We start from the raw sequence: 14,989 nt of genomic DNA on the forward strand, positions 1-14,989 counted from the left end.
AGAAAGATCCCCTGGAGGAGGGAAATGGCAGCCCACTCCAGTATTCTTGCCTGGAGAATTCCATGGACAAAGGAGCCTGGTGGGCTACAGTCCATGGGGTCTCAAAGAGTTGGAGATGACTGAAGCAACTTAGCACACACATGCACCCTTTTCCTGCTACAGGGATCTTGGCCAGCAGTGGACTCAGGACAGGACAAACCAAACTCAGTGTCTCTGCCCATTGTCCCCCATCTAACAGGAAGACAGCAGTGTGGTCTCATCATCCAAGCCAGGCCAACTGGGATTTTATTCCAGGATTGTGCCGCCTGAAGCTGTGGGAAAGATGCTCTCCCCTTCCTCTGCTTTCCAGAATGGGACGTTTCCAACCCAGAGCAGTTTGCAGTCCTGGTTCCAGCCTTGTGGAGCCAGAGCTCACTGATGAAAATGACACCAGCACATCTGAGTTTCTCCAAGTGGGCACAGTGAATGTGAGTTGCATTTACTGCCTGATGTTCCAGGGATGTCCTCCAGACAGTGGTTGTAAAATTACAGTGGATATACTCAAGAGTTCTCTAAGAGTTTGTTTAACAAGGCAGATTCTTGCTTCCCTGGTGGCTCAGATGGTAAGGAATCTGCCTGCAGTGTAGGAGACCTGTGTTCGATCCCTGGGTTGGGAAGATCCCTTGGAGAAGGGAATGGCTACACACTCCAGTGTTCTGCCTGGCAAATTCCATGGACATATGAGCCTAGCAGGCTACAGTCCTTGGGGTCACAAAGAGTCGGACACAACTGAGGGACTCACAGTTTCAGTTCACCACAGACTGAACCAGCTGGCTGGGGAATTTAGGAAGCTGTGTTTCAGACAAACAGTCCAGGTGATTCTAATACCCCTGGGTGCTACTGAATTGATGAGAGCCTATTCTTTCACCTGGGATGCGAGGATGTTGGTTTACTTTAGGTGCAAGTTATGCAAGTTATGTTTAAGTTTATTGCTGTTAATAAGTTAGGTTTATGGCAGTTTGGTTTAGAAGGATGCTTCATCAGGGTCAAATACAGGCTCATATTTATTATGGCAAATTATTTTTTTAAAAAAACTGCTTTCCTAATGATGTGATTTGGAGGGAATATTGGTGGAAGGGGTTGTTGTTGTAATCAGTGAAATCAGCTCTTCTGTAGCCATACACCTGCCACTCCATGTGCTCCAGGGCTGCTCTGGTGGTCTTCTTCTTGGCTTCCTTCCTGCACTTTTCTTTTTACAGTCAGCTCTAAGCCACAATGGAGAAGGCAGTGGCAACCCACTCCAGTACTCTTGCCTGGAAAATCCCATGGATGGAGGAGCCTGGCAGGCTGCAGTCCATGGCGTCACGAAGAGTTGGACACGACTGAGCGACTTCACTTTCACTTTTCACTTTCATGCATTGGAGAAGGAAATGGCAACCCACTCCAGTGTTCTTGCCTGGAGAATCCCAGGGACGGGGGAGCCTGGTGGGCTGCCGTCTATGGGGTCGCACAGAGTCGGACACGACTGAAGCAACTTAGCAGCAGCAGCAGCAGCAGCTAAGCCACAATGATTGGAGGGCAGCAGGCAGTGGTACCCACATCAGTTTTTAAAAAGTTTATCTATTTATTATTATTATTTGGCTGCTCTGGGTCTTCGTTGCTGTGTGCAGATTTTCTCTAGTTGCGGAGGGTGGGGCTATTTTTTGTTGCAGTGCATGGACTTCTTATACTGGTGGCTTCTCTTGTGGAGCACAGGTTCTAGGCAGGCAGGCTTCAGTAGTTGTAGCTCGTGGGCTCAGTAGTTGTGGCACATGGGCTTCGTTGCTCCAGGGCATGTGGCATCTTCCTGGGCCAGGGATTGCACCCGTGTCCTCTGCATTGGCATGTAGGTTCTTATCCACTGTACCAGCATATCAGTTTGAAGAGTGAGTCCATACAGTTCTATTTTGGTTTTTCTTGGTCATGGATAGAGATTTTCCCTCTGCCTCAATTATTTTCCACTTAATTGTCCTTGATGCAAGATAAGGGATGGAAAGAAGCCCGGAGGATGGAAAGTGTGACTTTTCCCAGGTGTTTGTTCTTAGGGCCCTTTCTCTGTATTTCTTGCTACTAGATTTTTCCATTTTTGGAACACAAAGGGTGAGACCCTGAGAAAAGGCCCGGGTAGAATTTTTTGTTAATTATAATATCCTTGCTAAAATTCCTCTCTCTTAACATGAGTTGATCTGTGTAGAGTTTTTCTGGACCCAGTTATGCTTTCACTAGCCATGTTTCTCCAGGAGGGAACAAATGTGGTGGATAGATGTTCTTGTCTGTACCTTCCAGCTAAATGGTGGCCTGACATAGGGTGTGATTATAGTAGTTGTAGTAATAATTCTGGGCTTCCCAAGTGGCTCAGTGGTAAAGAAGCCACCTGCCAATGTACAGGAGATGCTGGAGATGCAGGTTTGCTCCCAGGGTGGGGAAGATCCCCTGGAGGAGGAAATGCCAACCCACTCTGGTATTCTTGCCAGGAGAATCCCATGGACAGAGGAGCCTGGTGGGCTACAGAGTAGGACAAAGAGTTTCTTGCAAAGAGTCGGACATGATTGAGCAACTGAGCGAGCACGCAGTAATAATTGTGGTTGGTGGTGCTATTATGATGATAATGTAGCAAAAACTATTGTCAACCTTCCGGTTCTGGCTTTGCGGGAGCGGGCAGCGTAGACATGAGGCTGCTCACCCACAACTTGCTGAGCTCCCACGTGCGGGGGATGGGGCCCCGAGGCTTCCCCCTGCGTCTCCAGGCCACGGAGGTCCGTATCAACCCTGTGGAGTTCAACCCCGACTTCATAGTGCGTATGATACCCAAAGTGGAGTGGGCGGCGCTTCTGGAGGCTGCGGACCACCTGCATCTCATCCAGGTGCCTAAAGAGCCGAAGATTTAAAAAAAAAAAAAAAAAAAAAACTATTGTCAAGTAGTAGTGAGGGTGTTAATGAATTAGCTCGTTCAATTTTTACACAACCCTGGACAGGCAGTGTTGGTTGTAATCCCCATTTGGTGGATGAGGATACTGGACCATAGAGAGATTAAGTAAGTGGTTTAAGTTAGTGAGTGGCAGAGCCAGCATTTGAGATGATGCCACCTGTCACCTTATTCCACACTGTCAATCCCACTATGTCATTTGATCCTCTTACCAACTTAGCAGGTCACAGCACCTGAGCAGAAGAAGCTGGTCTTTCAAGGGAGAAAGGTAGAATTTGGAGGAGGACTGGGTCTGTCTTTCTGGCAGTCGGCAGTCTGAACAAGGACGAGGGGCCGAGAAAGTACAAAAGTTTGTGGAGGAGATGGTGTTTCTTAGACTCCAAGTGCAGTAGAGGCCAGAAAGGTAGCTGGAGCATTCCTCTGAATGAGAGTCCATGGATGCCGACAGACTAGTTCTGTGGCTCTGTGGTCTTCAGATTTGTACTGATATCTCAACTTTCACAAGTTCAGATACAAGTTCAGTTTGTATCAAAAGATAATTTTAGGCATGTTATAAAAATTTACATTTAAAAATAAACCTTTTTATTTATGCTCTTTATATGGTGCTCTTAAGTGTAGTTGATGAATAAATCTAACATTTTCATACCAGCCACCATTCATTAAAACAAAAACAGATTTTTAAATTGGAAACTTATCTATCCCCCTTAACCTTGAATTGTTTTTTATCCTATTCTCTCCTCCAGCATTTATTCAAATGTAATACATGTTTATGTTTCAGAGTCTTTTGTTGATTTTCATGTCATAGTTATAAAAATGTATAAAAACTTTAAAAATGTCTAGTATCTGTAAGAATTACTCACTCCAGAAGTAGTTGATTAAACATTTCAATAGTTAGTAGAACAGAGTTGATGAAAATATCATGATTATACTACAAATTCTGATATATGATAAATAAAAATAAAAAGTAAAAATATATCTCTTTTAAAACTTATCTCTTACAAGTTATTCATATTTCAGTAGCTGATAAAAGATTAGTTATCACTTCTTTTCTTTTTTTTCCTCTCCTTCCTTCCTCTCTCTCTCTCTTTCTTTTTAACATATGCAGGGACTAACTTGTTCCCAAAAATTAAAATGGGAGGAGTATTATGTCAAAGACAGCCAATCCTTTGGACACTTTCTGAAGTTACATGGCAAAACTCACACAATGATCTGTCATCAAAAATTAGGTTTAATAATTGGCTGAAGACTCAAAGCTTGGATCCTCATGTTTTGTTTGAAGCAATCTGGCTTGAAGAAGTATTTGCTTTCTTGTCTGTAGACGCTGCTATTTCTTACATGATTCTTTGCACTCCGGCCCGCTTGTATCAAGTGGCTCTCCTCTCTGGTGCCCTGAAAGTTTTGTATCCCTGGTGAGATGTCTGAGAAGTGTCCTTACTTGAGCAAGCGAGGAAAGGGCAGTTTAGGAAAGAAATGGTGACATTGCCAGCCATGTCATTTTTGGGACAGAGGATTTGAAGCAGTTGAAGATGGAGAAATTGATTTCTTTCCTCTGGAACAGTTTTCGTGTACCCTAAAGGGTAAACATAGCCCAGTTTGAAGACTATTGTTGTAGGATGTAGTGTATTAGTGAGGTTTAAATTTATTTGCTCAGCTCTACATGTTCAAGAATTCAGTTTTAGCTTCTAGAAGTGTCATTTGGGTGCTTGTATACATTTAGACTTACATGGGAGACTGGTTTTTACACCAAAATGCTATTTCCAGCATGAAAATCAACTGGAGAATCCAGTTTAAGTTTAGATTGAGAAGATAATTTGTGGGGTCCGTTACGTGAGCTTCAGGAGTGCTGGCAGAGACTGGGCTGGCCACAGTGGGGAGGGTGGTCAGTCATGTGGCCAGCTTGTCATTGTTCCGTTCCCTGAAACCCTTAGTTTGATATGAGCCTATTACTAGGCCTAGCTCTAGTTTGTTAATTAGTTAGGGGTAACTAAGATATATACATTTACCTTAGGCATTTTAACTGAAAACATAAATATACCCTATTATCCAATATCCTGAGGAATGATCATTAAAAAAAAACGAGTGTCTGTATATATATCTCCACTGATTGGGGTTCTGAGTGGTTTTTCTGTGTGGTTTCTCTTGTGTTAACCACACACTAATACATCATTCATTTAAAAAATGAAGCAATAATTTGAACTTCTGTAATCTGAGGTTAGAATCTTTGCAGATTAAAATTATTCTTTTACTTCTAGTCTCAAGTTCTCTTCCCAAAGTTGTTGGAAAGTGAAAGTGAAAGTCACTCAGTCTTGTCCGACTCTGTGAGATCCTATGGACTATACAGCCCTTGGAATTCTCCAGGCCTGAATACTGAAGTGGGTAGTCTTTCCCTTCTCCAGGGCATCTTCCCAACCCAGGGATCAAACGCAGGTATCCTGCATTGCAGGTGAATTCTTTACCAGCTGAGGCAAAGTTGTTGGGGCCGATATTAATTTAGATGCTCCCCTTCACTGAGTATTTGCAAAAGCATTTGCTTTGGTTTTTTTAAAAAATAATGCTTTTCACCCTCATTTCATTCTTTCAAGGTAGTACTTTTCACTTTTATTTCATTATGATTACAAATGCAAATAGTTACCACACACCCCACCACAGACCCCCCTCCCCCACCCCGAAAAACTCAACAGAACCAAACCGGATTGGGGAATAAACAAAATGCTTCTGATAAGTATATTGTTATGCAGGAGGTATTCAGTAGCTTTAAGCATTTGCTATATGGAGACCATCACTTGTGTATATTAAAGAGGGAAAGTAGGTGCCCTTGTCAGAGTTTTGCCCAATAAATAAGAATCTTTCTCATTGATTTTCTTTCCTATTGCATGTAATGTTGTCTGTTGTAATGTTCTGTGAACATATTTTATTCCTATCACCCATCTTTGGTGTTCAGTAATTTATAAAAGAGTTTTAAAGGACGGTTGCTTGAATGTGGGACTGGTTTTATAAGTGTACTAGCAGCTTTCCTCTGTCAGAGAGTGGTAACAGAACTTGTAACAACTTGAATTCATTTATATTCAGCCAGGCTATGAATTTTCTTAAATAGAAAACAGAGGTCTTTAAAAAATTGTGAACTAAGATTTTTTTTTTCCAAAGGTGAAATGAAAGCAATACTGTACAGGAAATTAAATTTTGGGGTAAGGAAGTGAAATTGGTCTGATTGAAATCATTAATGTCTCCTTAATGAGGAGTTGTATGAAAAATGTTAGGCAGAGAGTGTGATGCTAGTTAAAAATCATAGATGTGAAATTTATTTAGTTTGAAAAAGCAGTGTTTGGAATTGAACAGAGAAGAAAAGGAAAATTTTTATAGGAAAGGTATCATCATTTTCAAGGATATAGAAAGCTACTGGGCTGTTATAATTAATTTGCTTTTGTTTAAAGAAAAATACTTGATTCAAAGATTTGTGATAACAATTTTTAAAAATTCATGTAACTTAGTTATTTAGTATTCTAGAGACATTTTCCTTGCTAGAAGTGTTGTGAATGTCTGTATTTGCATTTTGTAAATTTAAAAAATATATACTGTTTCCTGCCTTCAAGAAGTTAGGAAAGCATCTAATGTAGTTCTGAAAACTTAGTTACACATTCAGGCTCCAGTTTGTTTCCTGTGTTCTAGATCTGTAAGATAAGAGTGTTTAAAAGTTCAAGTAATTTGACCAGCTTCATTGAGAAAGACCCAGTGAATACTGACATTAATATTTGGAGTTGAGTATTCAATCGTAGGTGAGGGATAAAACCTGTTCTAAGACTGAGGCAAGAAAATGAGCAATATTCTATATGTATAAGCAAAATGTTGATGCAAAGCATTGAAGCTGACCTAGTAGGCATTCAGTATTTGTTGAGTGTTAGGGATGAGTTGGGGCTTCCCTGGTGGCTCAGAGGTTAAAGCGTCTGCCTGCAATGTGGGACACCTGGGTTCAATCCCTGGGTCGGGAAGATCCCCTGGAGAAGGAAATGGCAACCTACTCCAGTATTCTTGCCTGGAGAATCCCATGGACGGAGGAGCCCGGTGGGCTCCTCTGTCCATGGGGTCGCAAAGAGTCGGACACGACTGAGCGACTTCACTTCAGGGATGAGTTGAGACCAGCTGACGTTGGCGGACTTCAGGAGAATGGATGAAGATTCTGATTTAGTGTGTTCAGGGCACCTAAAACCATGCCCAGTATATGGCTCCCTGTCCTTTGTTGTGAATGAGGTATGTGCAAAGACAAGGACTGCAGCCTCTTTGTGGATATGAATGTAAGTGCCTCTAATTATTTTGGAAGAAGAAATAACCAAAAATAACCTGTCTCTTTTTCCTTGATGAACCTGTTTTCTACAGATTTATATTAGTGTTGAGAATTGAGGGCTTTTTTGTTTGAAGCTACATTTAAAACTTCTCTGAGATTCATGCATGGAGTTAAAGTATAAAAGTGTGACCATAAAGCAAGGACTTCCTTCTGGATTCTGACCTCTGGTGGTGAAGAATAAACACCCATAACTGACTCATAATAAAAAGTCAGATTCTCAGATTTTCTCTGGTACTTTCTGGATATCTAATGCAAAGAATATCCTTATTAGAAAAAGTGTTTTAGTGTGTGTTTTTCAATTTTTGTGTTAAAAAAACTTTATTTTTCATCATAGGCTTTTTAATAAACCTATAATAACATTTAGGATGTAGTCTTATGAGGCTCATGACTAAAACTGGTTTGTCTTTGGGATCTTGCCAGGGGAGAAAAAGATTCTATGTGATTTTTTTTTTAAACTAAATACTGCAGTCTTGAATTTGGCTTCTTAAACTTTCTATTAAAATTATTTTTCAAGTAAATTAAGGCTTATTTGGATAACAAATTGCAGTATTGCCCAGTGTATACATTAATATATTACTTGAGAAGAGTGCCACGGTGGAGTGTTGGGGACCTTAAAAACAACAGTTGATCAGAAAATCAAAGCTTATCCTTGATGTCGTACCAGTTATTGACCTTCTAGGTTCTGTTCTCATCCCCTTCACTCTCAAAATCTCTATTTGTTACCCTTTTAACACCCATAAAAACTCGTCAGGGAGATGTCTTACCAACTAGAGTCTTAGCTGGTAGTGGTGCCAGAGGTAACAAGGTGGTGGTAATGATAAAGGTTACTGTGTCTCATGTGAGTGATGTCAGCCATAATTAAAAATAAATTAAAATTTTGGTAGCTTAGGAAATTAAAAGGATCATTTTTTTAAAGGTGGCACTTGCTACATGGTATGTGCACTCTACCTTGGATCTACTGGGTGGCCTTCTGCAACTTGCTTAACCTTATTTTTTCTGCGTTAAATAGGATTAAGAATGCTGCCTTTTCTAGAGTGTTGTAAGAAGGCTCTGATATGACTGTAAAGTTCTTCGCAAACAAGCCTCCAAGTAATAAAGAAAAATCTTAAAACGTCTTTGTTTCTGTTGCTTACTATCCTCCCCCAATAAACTTCTGAGAACTGATCAGAGTTCTAAAAGGAAACTGGTTACAGTGTGTCAGGAGAAAAGCATGAGAAATAAGTAATCCATAAACTTTACAGTCATAAGGGCACCTGGGTGGGTGGATCTGATGACTTGGCAATTGAGAAAGGGAAGCAGGTGTAATTGTTGATTTTATCAGAGCAGTTGTGTGTGTGTGTGTATGTGCACATACGGGGATGGGGACTGAGTATAGACATAACAATTAACATTAATTTCAAGAGGCTATAAAAATGACTCTATATAAATCTCAGGCAATATTACCGTCTTCATAGGGTATGTTATTAATGCTCAATAAAAATGATATCAAATTCTGTTAACATAGAGCTTGTAATAAATATGTGGTTTGCTTCCTTTCATAGAATTTGTATTTGGGGGCCTCCAGGTAAATCCCAGGGACGGGGGAGCCTGGTGGGCTGCCCTCTATGGGGTCGCACAGAGTCATGACTGAAGCGACTTAGCAGCAGCAGCAGGTAAATAGTTTGTATATATTATCACTGGGAGTTTATGAAAAGTTGATTTTAGTATAATTGACTCCATGTTGAATACTGAACTCAGAAACGGTACCATCTTGGTCACTAAGCAAGTTGTTTTCAGATTCTGGAATTTCAGCACTTTTTAGCTTTGAAGGTTGCTTTGGGTTTGTTTTTGAATTGAAAATATCACAGGGAAGGATGGTTGTTAACTTCATGACCAATCAGGAGAATTTATAGGGCTCAGAATGTTTGGTAAATTCCTTTAATTAGAACATATTTCCTCTGGACTTTTCCCAAGGAATGCCGTTCCAAGTAATAATTTACTGAAAGGGAATGAAAAAGGGAAATATCACCTTTGGGGCAGGAGGCTGAGGGGGGGATTGAGTAGAGTACTTTAAAAGCAGTCTTTCCTTTGTAGAATAGAGTTGGATAGGCTGTAAGAAGAAGCTCATTCAATTATCAAGTATGGGCGTACCTTAGAAGTTAGACCAGGTATGGTATTATTCTTGGGGGGCCCAAGAATAAATTCAAGAATTGGGGGTGTTGTACTTTACCTTCATGTCTGTTGGCTGCAAAGACCATTTGGAAATTTTAGCCAAAATGTTGGTTATGTTTCTTTACCTGTTAAATTTTCATAGTACTTTTTTTCTTCAATAGTATTAGTCATTTAAAGAAGACTTAAATATATTAAACAAGCTTTAACATAGTAAAGCGGAGAAGGCAATGGCACCCCACTCCACTACTCTTGCCTGGAAAATCCTGTGGACGGAGGAGCCTGGTAGGCTGCAGTCCATGGGGTCGCTAAGAGTCGGACACGACTGAGCAACTTCACTTTCACTTTTCACTTTAATGCATTGGAGAAGGAAATGGCAGCCTGCTCCAGTGTTCTTGCCTGGAGAATCCCAGGGACAGGGGAGCCTGATGCGCGGCAGTCTATGGGGTCGCACAGAGTCGGACACGACTGAAGCAACTTAGCAGCAGCAGCAGCAACATAGTAAAGAAATCAAATATATGATATATATCACATATGTAATATAGATATATCACATATATCTATATCTATATAGATATATGTAATATATATAAAGAAATCATACATACATATATGTGTGTATACACATACACACATATATCTATATAGATACATACATATGTATATGTGTGTATACATATACACACATGTATGTATGTATGATTTCTTTATATATATTACATATACTATATATCTATATAGATATAGATACATACCAGTGGCAGTAAGGAAGAAATCTAAATGGAGGAAAAAGGTGAATTATATATTGCATTGACCAAAAAGTTTCTTTGATGACCAAAAAGTTTTTTCTGTAAGGTGGTTAAAGGGAAAAACCCAAATGAACTTTTTGGCCAACTCAATAGAAACACGCAGAGTAGAACATGGGTAAATACCTGTCTCTGATTTAGGAAGGGCTGCATATCTAGGTTCTTTTTTCTCCTCTTTCTTCCACTTGGGTGTCTCCTTATTATTTATAAGCCACCTCCCTCATAAAGTGCTTTGAGCATTTAGGGCAAATAAGAGGAGTGAGACTTGAAACAGTTTGCAATTCATTATCAGCCCTATATATATAACAGTATGGGATTAGAAATGTTGTCTAAAGTGGAATTGTGAGTTTTCACATTGTAGGTAAGATTTCAGTGCATGCTTCATGCACCCATAACTCAAAGTGGTTTGGAGTTTATCATATTGGGAGCAAGGACCTGGTTCACAGGTTCCTGTCCATCACTGGTAAGCCACAAGATTTCTGTTTTGATCAACATTCAACTATATGAAATCCCTGGGGTTGGAGAGGGCAAAATGGGTAGAAATTCCCTAATGTGATTGTATTTAGGGCAGAGGGGGTAGAAATTCCCTAATGTGATTATATTGACAATGTTCTGGAACTAGATTTCCTACCTATGTGTGCTAAGAAAAGAGACAAAGATCACAGTGGAAAGATCACTGGGCATCTTTGGGCGGTGAGGTTGGGAGAAGTATCATTTATCAGGTTGGGGTTTGAGGGTCTGGGTAGTTAGTGGTCTTACGTTCTTCTCAAACCAGCCACGGTGAATGCTACAGTCTTGGCTGTACATTGTAGTGGTTACAGTATGTCCTGTGGAGTCAGACTGTTGGGGTTCAAATCTCAGGTGTTGTTCTGCCAATCACCCGTGTGACCTCTGTTCATTTAACTGTACTTTCCTGACTTTCCTCATCTTCGAAGTAGGGGTTATAAAATATTTATAGAGTCAGAGTGCAGATTCAACAATATATGTGAAATATGTAATGTAGGCTTAGAACAATTCCTGGCACAGCGTGACACACATATGTTAGCTATTGTTGTTATTACTATTATTATTACTCTTTAAGAGTTAGTCATGGCTGCTATAAACCATGTTTTTAACGTGGTAACGGAAATGCTGTTTCTTGGTAGAGAAAGCAAAGCCTGTTCTATCTTTCAGTCCAGTGTTTGGATGCACACACATTATAACTTGTTGCCTTTTCTCTTTTGGGAAGCTTCCAAGGAGGCTCTCATCATTTATGGGTGATTTGAGTGATTTATGCCTTGTCCAAGGAAGGCTGTACTTGTAACACCTTGTTTAATTTTATCATTTTTGTTAATGTCTTTGAGTAAAATGAGTATGTTGGTCAGTCTGAGCAGATTGAGGTTCCCAACAAAGAATACTGTTCATGAGTAACTTTCAAAGACATTCACGTGAATAGTTTCCTCCTTTGCAGCTCTTTGCTGCCCTTTTATCACCCTGCTGCCCAGAATTCCCAGGAAAGATTGTACTTGAGACAGAGGATGACTTTTTTTTATTAAAAAAAAAATTGAAATAAGTTAATTTACGATGGTGTGTTAGTTTCAGGTGTGTGGCACAGTGATTCAATTATATATATTTGTGTATATTCTTTTTCAGATTCTTTTCTATATAGGTTAGGTTATTGCAAGATATTGACTATCGCCCCCTGTGCTGTATCCAGTAGGTCCTTGTTGTTCATCTTTTACAAATAGTAGTATGTATCTGTTAATTCTAAACTTCTAATTTATCCTCCCCTATCTTTCCTCTTTGGTAACCGTAAGTTTATTTTCTATGTCTGTGACTCATTTCTATTTCGTAAATAAGTTCATTTGTGTCATTTTTTAAAATCTCACATATAAGTGATAGGATATTTGTCTTTGTCTGACTTACTTCACTCCTCCTGCTGCTAAGTCGCTTCAGTCGTGTCGGACTCTGTGCGACCCCATAGACGGCAGCCCACCTGGCCCGCCCCGTCCCTGCGATTCTCCAGGCAAGAACACTGGAGTGGGTTGCCATTTCCTTCTCCTCTAATGATGACCATCTCCAGGTCCATCCAGGTTGCTGCAAATGGCATTATTTTATTCTTTTTTTTAAGGCTGAGTAACATTCCATTGTGTGTGTGTGTATCCATTCTTTGTCCATTCATATGTTGATGGACATTTAGGTTGCCTCCATGTCTTGGCTAGTGTAAATAGTGTTGCCATGAATACTGGGGTACATGTTTCTTTTCGAGTTAAAGAGTTTTTGTCTTTTCCAGGTATATGTCCAGGAGTGAAATTGCAGGACCAAATGGTAACTCTATTCTTAGTTTTTTAAAGAATCTCCATACTGTTTTCCATAGTGGCTGTACCAATTTACATTCTCCGCGACAGTGTAGAAGGGTTCCCTTTTTAGGGGGTGGCTTCTTTTGGCTCTTACTCTTATAAGGACCATTCCAAATGGATGTTAGGGCAATTTCACGTAATTAGGGCAAGCACATTTTACCTCTGGTGTTTCCAACAATTAACTATTACAATGAAAATTCATTTACCATAAGCACACCAATGGGATGTAAAATCTAATCTGCATTTAGCACTCGCCCTGGATGACTTACACTTTTTTCATTTCCTATTTTTCAAGCATCAAATGCTGACTGCTTTCCAGAAAAACAAAAACAGCTTCCTTGGGGAGAAGGAACTTCTTGGCTAATCTGGGACTGCACCAATTAGATACCTTGAGAGTCATCATAAATGAATGTTGTAGGACTAAAGGAGAATGAAGACAGAAGAAACTGATGCCTTTTCATGTTCCTGTTAGAAACGCTTGCCGTGCAGTTTGGTAGTCACTAACTCCTGGTGTTTGTTGAGCCCCTGAAATGTGTCTCAGGGTGAAAAATTGCATTTTAAATGTTACTGAATTTTAATTACATTACAATTTAAATCAGATTTCATTCAAGTTATTAGAAAACTGTAAGTATGTTTAAAACAACTTGGGTGTGTGAATCTACTTTTTCAGCTGTAAATTTTTTGAAACCTAGATACTTGTCAAGTAGATGCCAGTGAACATTTAGCATCTAAATTGAGATGTGCTGTAAGTGTAAAGTATACACTAGATTCTAAAGACTTAGTATGAATGAAAGGATGTAAAATGCCACAATAATTTTTAATATTAATTTCAAAAATATCTTTACTTTTTTTAAAAAAATGTGGCTACTAGAGAATGTTCAATTGCATGTGTTGTTCATGTTCTTTTTCTATTGGGCAGCGCTGTATTAGGTTGTTTCCCCCTATCTGTGTCTTTGGAAGCTTTTTAACATACTCAGATGTTCCTGTGTTTTGGGAGATCATGTTCTGGAAGAGTTCATGAGAAATAAAAATCATCTGGAAATAAAATGATGAGGTTAATGTTTATTGAATATGAAAAACAATCTCAACCCTGAACCCTTGTATGATTTCAAATGAGTGTCTTACAAGTAGATTTGCTGCTGCGGTTGATTTAAATCTAATAGGGTTAAAGATGCATGACTAAAACATGAGGTCGTTAAATAAGATTTTAGGTATAAGTAATATATTCCTGTTGTATATTCCTGCTTTTGGCCACAAAAATATATATAACAAAATATGCCCTCCCAACCATTTCCAGTTTACAGTGAAATATTGTCAACCACATGTATGTACACTGTGCAGCCAATCTCCAGAACCTGCATGACCAAAGTTCTGCACTCACCTAACAACTTCCCCCCTCCCCCCAACCCATGGCAACCACCATTCAACTTTGTTTCCCGGAGCAGATTTGACTACTCACATAACTACCTCATATAAGTGTAATCGTGGAGTATTTGTCTTCCTATGATTAGCTTATTTCACTTAGCACAGTGTGCTGGAGCTTCATCCATGCTGTAGCATAGGACAGGGTTTCTTTCTTTTTTTTAAGGCTGAATACTCTTCTAATGTATGAATATACTGTGTTTTCTGTATCCATTCACCATCCATGTACATTCATGTTGCTCTGTGTACTTAGTCGCTCGCTTGTGTATGACTCTTTGGGATCCTATGGACTGTAACCCACCAGGCTCCTCTGGCCATGGGGATTCTCCAGGCAAGAATACTGGAGTGGGTTGCCATGCCCTCCTCCAGGGAATCTTCCTAACCCAGGGATCGAACCCAGGTCTCCCACATCGCAGGTGGATTCTTTACTGTCTGAGCCATCAGGGAAGTCCTACTTAGTTATTATGAGTAATGCTGGAAGTCACACAGCTATGCAAATATCTCTTCAAGATCCTTTTTTCAGTTCTTTTATATATATACCCCGGAGAAGGCAATGGCACCCCACTCCAGTACTCTTGCCTGGAAAATCCCATGGATGGAGGAGCCTGGTAGGCTGCAGTCCATGGGGTCGCTAAGAGTCGGACACGATTGAGCGACTTCACTTTCACTTTTCACTTTCATGCATTGGAGAAGGAAATGGCCACCCACTCCAGTGTTCTTGCCTGGAGAATCCCAGGGACGGGGGAGCCTGGTGGGCTGCCGTCTCTGGGGTCGCACAGAGTCGGACACGACTGAGGCGACTTAGCAGCAGCAGCAGATATATACCCTAAGTGGGATACTAGCATACAGAAGTTCTATTTTAATTTTTTGAGGAACACCTATACTGTTTTCTATAGTGGCTGAACCAATTTATATTCCCATCAATAGTGTATACAAAGGTTCCAATTTCTCATCTTCATCAATATTTATTACTTTCTTTGTTTCTGATAGT

At 40.0% G+C, this 14,989-nt stretch overlaps 1 protein-coding gene and 1 long non-coding RNA gene across 8 annotated transcripts in view; both read left to right on the forward strand.

Annotated features, from left to right (window-relative positions):
• Positions 1 to 14,989, forward strand: part of MLLT3 (MLLT3 super elongation complex subunit) — a 289,068-nt gene that overhangs the window by 60,983 nt on the left and 213,096 nt on the right. The window lies entirely within an intron of this gene.
• Positions 330 to 13,623, forward strand: LOC147366832 (uncharacterized). Of its 2 annotated transcripts, XR_015169093.1 has the most exons (4): positions 6,926 to 7,233; positions 8,825 to 8,935; positions 12,510 to 12,544; positions 12,872 to 13,623. It is a non-coding gene; the product is annotated as an uncharacterized LOC147366832 (long non-coding RNA). The 2 variants fall into 2 exon arrangements; XR_015169094.1 differs by lacking the exons at positions 6,926 to 7,233; positions 8,825 to 8,935 and adding an exon at positions 330 to 467.

This window comes from Bos grunniens, chromosome 8 (genome assembly GCF_055505025.1).
Source record: "Bos grunniens cultivar Pamir isolate PY7600 chromosome 8, Bosgru_T2T1.0, whole genome shotgun sequence".
NCBI lineage: Eukaryota > Metazoa > Chordata > Mammalia > Artiodactyla > Bovidae > Bos > Bos grunniens.